Source organism: Neopsephotus bourkii, unplaced genomic scaffold (assembly GCF_033783945.1).
Source record: "Neopsephotus bourkii isolate Nb327-2 ecotype Australia unplaced genomic scaffold, CSIRO-AGI_Nbou_v1 NB_29, whole genome shotgun sequence".
In the NCBI taxonomy this organism is placed as follows: Eukaryota; Metazoa; Chordata; class Aves; order Psittaciformes; family Psittacidae; genus Neopsephotus; species Neopsephotus bourkii.
Window position 1 is genome coordinate 112,433 of NW_026900546.1, and position 1,058 is coordinate 113,490.

The window sequence follows — 1,058 nt, forward strand, 5'->3', positions numbered from 1 at the left end:
CCTCGGGCGGGGCGGGGCGGGGCGGGGCGGCGCGGCCCGGGCCCGTCGCCACTGTCTGGGCCCGCCTTGGCTGGGGGTTTCCTGTGGTTCAGGGAAACTGGCCTTTCCCTGCCTGCTGTAGACAGGGCTTGAACCACGAACTTCGCACCCGGGCTACCGGCTGTAGTCGAGGAACAGAGCAGGTGGACACCCGCAGAAAACAGGGGTAGCGTTCTGGGCTGAGCACGAGATTTGTGTATCTGCCAGTCTAGTCTGACTTGCCCCCTGCAGCCGACACGGTGAGCATTCTTCCTTTAAAAAGTAGTTTTGCTAATACATTCTGTAATTTTAGCCCCCACCTGTCTCCTTTTTAAATCCACACTTTTAGTGCATTGTTTTATGCAGCAGCATTAAACCTGTACAAAACGCTTCAAAGACACTTAAATTACTCTTCCATTAAGTCAATTAAAATACTGCAATTCAGCCTAAACTAACAGGGAACTCCACAGAAGACTTGAGATTGATTTAAACTAAAGCAGCTTGATGAGTCTGTGAGGACCAGACTGTGGTAACAAGGCAGGTGCTATGCCTACCCCATCACTACCTGAGAGGGGAACAAAAGCTCCAACAAAAACCTCCACCCCTTCCCCATCCAAAGAAATGTGACTGTCAGAGAACGTTTCAAGCACATTTCACCATGCAAATGTAGCTTATTCCTCATCAGAAAAACAGAGAGAAAAGCTTCATGATATGAAGACTGCAGTGACAGTGATGCAGAGGGTTGATCAATGTACAGGGGGTTGTACACAGGGGTTGTACAAGGGGGTTAGAGGAATTCTCTTGCTTAAAGGTATTGTCTGTACCTATCATGCCTACTAAGCAGAACAAAGGCACTAACTATTGATAAGGAAAAGCAGACACCTGATTCTATTGACAAGGAAAAGCAGATGCCTGATTTTACTGATAAGTAGCTATTGATAAGGAAAAGTAGACACCTGAATCTACTGTTAAGGGGGAGAAGCAGATGGTTTATGGCTGGGACCAAACCCTAAGGCCATGTGTGAGGACTAAAACGTGAC